A 6957-nucleotide genomic window follows, 5' to 3' on the forward strand; every position below is an offset into this window, starting at 1 on the left:
TCTTTTCCATCTCAGCCCCTGCTAAAATTTCTCATCTACAAAAATGTATTTTCTTGTCCTCATCATAATTAATCTCTCCCTATGCCACAGTCCTATAATCTTCTTATAATACGTCTACTAAAGGTTTCCATGTATTTCACCCTGTAGCCACACAGCCCAAGGCCAGAGGCTTTCTTAGTTCATGTTGGATCTCTATGCAAAGCAATGTTTTGCATACAAGTTATGGGTGTATGCTTTACTTGACATACTAAATCAAAAAATATTACTGTGCTTCATCTTTCAGTGTCTGAGTGAGAGCATCTAAATTGGTTTAAGAGATTACCTTAGTATGGACAGTTAATCTCATAAAGCACCCTGGAAAATGCATCTGATAGGTGCTAATTAGTAATGTTTCTCCCAGGCTTTGTTTACATTTTGTGTTGCCTACAGCACAGTAAGTTGGCAAACTTTGGGTGAAGGGAGATTCCAGGTGAAGAAAAGAAGAAAAGCCTTTCCAGCAGTGAAGAATAATGGTATCGAAAGGCATTATTTTTTTTAGTTTATCGAGTTCAAAATGTAATGCCTTCCACATTTTTCTCCCCCAAATAAATTTGTTTTCAATTGCTGTTTGAGCTTCTTCTGAGGCAAAGCAGTCAGTACATAGTAAAGCATGCCCTCTCATGATGGAATCTCATTGTGAGACAAACTTCCTTAATCAAGCTTAAATTTGCTTGCTTGCTTTTTTTTTTTTTTTTTTTTTTTTTTGAGAGGAAGTCTCGTTCTGTTGCCTAGGCTGGAGTGCAGTGGCAAGATCTCCACTCACTGCAACCTCCTCCTCCCAGGTTCAAGCGATCTCTTCCCTCGCCCTCCTCCCAGGTTCAAGCGATCTCTTCCCTCGCCCTCCCGAGTAGCTGGGATTACAAGCACCTGCCACCACACCTGGCTAATTTTTGTATTTTTTAGTAGAGGCGAGTTCCACCATGTTGACCAGGCTGGTCTCAAACTCCTGATCTCAAGTGATCCACTTGCCTCAGCCTCCCAAAGTGCTGGGATTACAGGCATGAGCCACCACACGCAGCTTGCATTTCTTCCAAACAATTATCCAGGTTCAGCCCTTAGAAATTTCACAGAACAAGCCTACGTAGTCCTTCCAGGACACACAGTGTTAAATATCTAAAGACAACTCTCATGTTTTTCTCATTTTTTAATTTTCTTTACCTGTTCTACAGAACTTTACATTGACTTTCAGAAAGAAGAAGGAACTTCCCCAAGTGCTATGGTCTGAATGTCAGTCGCTCCCCCAAATTCATATGTTGGAACCTAATATCCAATGTGATAGTTAGGAGTTGGACCTTTGGGAAAGGATTAAGTCATGATGACTCTCCCCCCATGAATGGGCTTAGTGCCCTTATGAAATAGGATTGAGTGAAATCCCTTGCTCTCCTGTCACATGAGGACTCAGTGAAAAGGTGGCATCTCTGAGGAACAGACCCTCACCAGACACTGAATCTATGGATATCTTGATGTTGGACTTCTCAGTTTCTGAACTGTGAGCAATAAAGTTATGTTGTTTTTAAACTTCCCAAAGTATATTGTTATAGCCATAGAAACAAACTAAGACACCAAGATAACAGAAAGAGCCAGAACCATTATTCTGGTAGCCTTTCCATTATACTATGAAGAGTGTGATATTTTATGTGCCAAGAGCTCACATGGCTAGGCTATATTACCCAGTTATAAAATTAAACATTAATGTAAGTGCTTCTATGAAGGTATTTAGTAGATGTGGTTAACATGTGCAATCAATTGATTTCAAAGGAGAGCATTCTCCAAAACCTGAGCCTCATGCAATTAGTTGAGAACCTTAAGAGCAAGACTAAGGTTTTTTCAGAGAAAGAAGAGACCCCAACAATTGACTGTAGTTTCTATACAAGAATTTCTAGTCTGCTGGCTTTTCCAGTAGAGAGAGAGAGAAAGAGAGAGATACGTGTGTGTATGTGAGAGAGAGTGTGCGTGTCCTACTGACTCTACTTCTTTAGTTTGCTTTTGCTGCTTCTGTACTTAAATCCTGATTGATACAAGGAGCTTCACTGAAAGACTTTAGTATATGGGAGGAGGATTTCAGACCCCAAGACAGGACTGAAAGTGGAGACATTTACAGAAAGAGAGCCTTTGACTCCTCTTACCTGCTGCTATGGAAGAAGCCGCTCCCTCTAAGCCCAAGGCCGGCCATAGCCACATGGCTGGGATAGTGGCTGCCTTGCCTCAGAACTGAGTCCACGCACTCATGAGAGTGTGAGCACAGGAGGAGCCATGCCCTTCCCGTGCTCTCAGGAGAGAAGCCACTCTAGCTCCTGCACAAGCAGGCTTTTGGCTCTTCCTTCTGGTGCACCAGACTGCATCTGGGAGAAAGAGAAGGCCAGACTGCGTTCCTCCCCTAGGCTAATTAGATATATCAGATGCAGGTGACACTTGGATCAGGCAAGCACCTGCTCTTCTGTGCCCTAAGGCTTTCTACTAACCTGGGAAGGAATTTGCTGCTGCAGCTCATGCTGGAAAGGTTAGCTGAGAATTCCTTATAGTGGTTAAAATTTGGAATGCTTTTTAAACTGCCCCAGGACACCAGTAAGTGCAGAATTCACTGGGGATGGCAGTGAAGAGAGGAGGAAATCAGGATTCTGAAGCCAGCTCTCTTGTGGCTGGGAGGCAGTTGAGTGGAGTAATAAGAGCATTTTGTGTGTGTGTGTTGGGCTGCATAAGATATAATTCTGGATCTCTTACTCATTACTTTTGTGACTTCTCTAAGACTCAGTTTCCTTATTTGCGAAACAGGGATAAAATGTGCAGTTTCTTCATATGATTTATGTAAGGGTTAATTAACACATGCAAACATGCATAATACCCATAAACACATATAACATGTAAATTTCCTGGCACATAAGTGCTCGATAAATGAGCATTATTGTTACTGCTGTTTTTTCATCCCTAAAACATTTGACTGAGGTTTCATTTGTTCTCAGCCATGATTAGAAATTACTGCCTTTAGCAGATAGGATAGTGATGAAGAGCATTAGTGTTATCATCAAGCAAACGAGGGTCTCTCCCTCTGTATTAGGCCATTTGTGCACTGCTATAAAGAAATACCTGAGGCTGGTCGGGCGCGGTGGCTCAAGCCTGTATTCCCAGCACTTTGGGAGGCCGAGGTGGGTGGATCACAAGGTCAAGAGATCGAGACCATCCTGGTCAACATTGTGAAACCCCGTCTCTGCTAAAAATACAAAAACATTAGCTGGGCATGGTGGTGTGTGCCTGTAATCCCAGCTACTCAGGAGGCTGAGGCAGGAGAATTGCCTGAACCCAGGAGGCGGAGGTTACGGTGAGCCAAGATCGCGGCATTGCACTCCAGCCTGGGTAACATGAGTGAAACTCCGTCTCAAAAAAAAAAAAAAAAAAAGAAATACCTGAGGCTGTGTCATTTATAAGAAAAGAGGCTTATTAGGCTCATGGTTCTGCAGGCTGCACAGAAAGCATAGCAGCATCTGCTTCTGGTGAGGCCTTAGGCATCTTCCCTTTGTGGTAGAGGGCAAAGAGGGAGCAGACATGTCAGTTACATGGTGAAAGCAGGGGCAAGAGAGAGTGGGGAGATGCCATGCACTTTTATATAACCATATCTCACAGGGACTCACTCTCTTGAGGACAGCATCAAGGGGCTGGTGCTTGTGATGCTTAATACTGAGTGTCAACTTGATTGGATTGAAAGATGCAAAGCATTGATCCTGGTTGTGTCTGTGAGGGTGTTGCCAAAGGAGGTTAACATTTGATTCAGTGGGCTGGGAAAGGGAGACTCACTCTCAATCTGGGTGGGCACCATCTAATCAGCTGCCAGCACAGCCAGAAAAAAAGCAGGCAGAGCATGGAAAGACTAGACTGGCCGAGCCTCCCAGCGTACATCTTTCTCCTGTGCTGGATGCTTCCTGCTCTCAAACATCAGACTCCAAGTTCTTCAGCTTTGGGACGCAGACCGGCTTCCTTGCTCCTCAGCTTGCAGATGGCCTGTTGTGGGACCTTGTGGTCATGTGAGTTAATACTCTTTAATAAATTACCCTTTACATATACATCCATCCTATTAGTTCTGTCCCTCTAGGGAATCCTGACTAATACAATGCTAAACGATTCATGAGAAATCCACCCCCAAAATCCAATCACCTTCCACTAGGTCCCACCTCAACTTTGGGAATTATATTTCAACATGAGATGTGGGTGGGGAAAATATCCCAACTATATCACCCTCTTTGTGACTTTGAGCAAGTGATTTGACTGTTGTTTCTGTTAGTTCATAAGAATATAAGCATAATAATACCTAGGATGTTGACATAACATAATGTGTATAAGGATGGGCACTAGAGTTGAGCTGCCAAGAGTTCGAATCCCAGCTTTGTTTCTCGATAGCAGTATGGCCTTAGAATCTCTCTTTGCTGCAGTATCTTCATTTATGAACTGGAGATAATGATAGTGCCTATCTCACTGGGCTGTCATAGCAACTAAATGCATTAATATGCATAAAATACTTAGAAGAGTACCTAGCACTTAGTAAGAACCTGGTAAATGTCAACTATTGCCCTTGTGCTTTATGTAAGGATTAGATGAGATAGTACCTTTACATATCTGGTACCCAGCAGGTGCATACTAAAATAATAGTGATTGCAATGGTTGTTATTGCTTATAATATTGATAATAATAATAGGAACATCCTCATATTCTGACTTCTGCAGACCTGACACACTTTCTACAGGTAAAGTATATCTCCAAGTCTTCTGTTTTAATCTCTTTTAACTTTGTAGAAGACTGATCTGGCTGAGTTTCAGCTCCATATGACTTCCCTGTTAAAATATAAAGTCCTCAGCACCAAGATGGCTGAATAGGAACAGCTCTAGAGCACAGTTTCCAGTGGGAGTGACACAGAAGGCAGGTGATCTCTGTACTTCCAACCAAGGAACCAGGTTCATCTCAATGAGACTGGTTGGACATTGGGTGTAGCCCAAGGAGGGCAAACTGAGGCACGGTGGGGTACTGCGTCACCCAGGAAGTACAACTGGCCAGGGGACTCCCCTCCTACCAATCCTCCAGGGATCACAACTCCCCATCAGCAAGGAAACAAAACAGGATGGAGAATGAGTTAGACGAATTGACAGAAACAGGCTTCAGAAGGTGGGTAATAACAAACATCTCTGAGCTAAAGGAACAAGTTCTAATCCAACGCAAAGAAACTAAAAACCTTGTAAAAAGGTTAGACAAAATGCTAACTAGAATAGCCAACTTAGAGAAGAACAAAAACTACTCAATGGAGCTGAAAAACACAGCATGAGAACATCAAGAAGCATACACAAGTTTCAATAGCCTAATTGATCAAGACGAAGAAAGGATATCAGAGATTGAAGATCAACTTAATGAAATAAAATGAGAAGGCAAGATAAGAGAAAAAAGAGTAAAAGGAAATGAACAAAGCCTCCAAGAAATATGGGATTATGTGAAAAGACCTAATCTCCATTTGATCGGCATACCCGAATGTGACCGGGAGAATGAATCCAAGCTGGAAAATACTCTTTGGGATATTATCCAGGAGAATGTCCCCAACCTAGCAAGACAGGCCAACATTCAAATCCAGGAAATACAGAGAACACCACAAGATATTCCTCAAGAAGAGCAACCCCAAGGCACATAATCATCAGATTCACCAGGGTTGAAATGAAGGAAAAATTGCTAAGGGCAGCAAGAGAGAAAGATCAGGATACCCACAAAGGGAAGTCCATCAGACTCACAGTGGATCTCTTGGCAGAAACCCTACAAGCCAGAAGAGAGTGGGGGCCAATATTCAACATCCTTAGAGAAAAGAACTTTCAACCCAGAATTTCATATCTAGCCAAACTAAGCTTCATAAGTGAAGGAGAAATAAAATTCTTTACGGACAAGCAATTGCTGAGAGATTTCACCACCACCAGGTCTGCCTTACAAGAGTTCCTGAAGGAAGCACTAAACACTAAGTACTGTATTCAGGAAACCCATCTCTCATGCAAAGACACACATAGACTCAGAATAATGGGATGGAAGATTGACCAAGCCAATGGAAAGAAAAACAAAACAAAACAAAACAGGGGTTGCAATCCTAGTCTCTCATAAAACAGATGTTAAACCAACAAAGATCAAAAGAGACAAAGAAGGGCATCACTTAATGGTAAAAGGATCAATGCAACAAGAAGAGCTAACTATCCTAAATATATATGTACCCAATACAAGAGCACTCCGATACACAAAGCAAGCTCTTAATGACCTACAAAGAGCCTTAGATTCCCACACAATAATAGTGGGAGACTTTAACACTGCACTGTTAATATTAGACAGATCAATGACACAGAAAATCAACGAGGATATCCAGGACTTGAACACAGATCTGGACCAAGCAAACCTAATAGACATCTACAGAACTCTCCACACCTAATCCACAGAATATACATTCTTCTCAGCACCACATCACACGTACTTTAAAATTGACCACATAATTGGAAGTAAATCACTCCTCAGCAAATGCAAAAGAACAGAAATCATAACAAACAGTCTCTCAGACCACAGTGCAATCAAATTAGAACTCAGGATTAAGATACTCACTCAAAACCGCACAAGTACATGGAAACTGAAAAACCTGCTCCTCAATGACACCTGGATAAACAATGAAATGAAGGCAGAAATGAAGATGTTCTTCAAAACCAATGAGAATGAAGACACAATGTACCAGAATCTCTGGGACACATTTAAAGCAGTGTCTAGAGGGAAATGTATAGCACTAAATGCCCACAGGAGAAGTAAGGAAAGACCTAAAATTGATACTCTATCATCAAAATTTAAAGAGCTAGAGGAGCACGATCAAACAAATTCAAAGCTACCAGAAAACAAGAAATAACTAAGATCAGAGCAGAACTGAAG

The sequence above is a fragment of the Sapajus apella genome, unplaced genomic scaffold (assembly GCF_009761245.1).
Source record: "Sapajus apella isolate SASKATOON/1434 unplaced genomic scaffold, GSC_monkey_1.0 scaffold76, whole genome shotgun sequence".
NCBI lineage: Eukaryota > Metazoa > Chordata > Mammalia > Primates > Cebidae > Sapajus > Sapajus apella.